The 373-nt window shown below is 56.8% G+C and overlaps 1 protein-coding gene across 1 annotated transcript in view; it reads right to left on the reverse strand.

Annotated features, from left to right (window-relative positions):
* The window catches only part of RFX4 (regulatory factor X4), a 140,161-nt gene that overhangs the window by 48,308 nt on the left and 91,480 nt on the right, over nt 1-373 (reverse strand).

The raw sequence follows: 373 nt of genomic DNA on the forward strand, positions 1-373 counted from the left end.
AACCCTGACACAGGCCTGGAAGCCATGTCAGATTTGGAAAGTCAAGGACTGTTTGGGGGCAGGAGGTGGGGGGGGGGGCTAGAGGGGTGAAGGGTTGAGGGGGAAGTCGGTTGCAATATGAGATGGAAATTTGGAGTCGAGGAGACATTGAGCACCATTTTCAGGCTCTCACCATCAAAATCATCTGCTCATCACCGTAGGCCCGGTGTCCTCCATGAGGTCCCCCTTAGTCATGCCGGCCACAAGGACCTCTCCCCACCCTCACCATCCACACCATCCTTGCCTTCCAACGACACCGCCTACCCTGCTCTCATTCAGTCCCTCTCGGCTTCTCCCCCTAGCTGAGCAGTCCTGTGTTCCTCTGCTCACTCAC

The sequence above is a fragment of the Lipotes vexillifer genome, unplaced genomic scaffold (genome assembly GCF_000442215.2).
Source record: "Lipotes vexillifer unplaced genomic scaffold, Lipotes_vexillifer_v1.1 scaffold1177, whole genome shotgun sequence".
Lineage (NCBI taxonomy): Eukaryota > Metazoa > Chordata > Mammalia > Artiodactyla > Lipotidae > Lipotes > Lipotes vexillifer.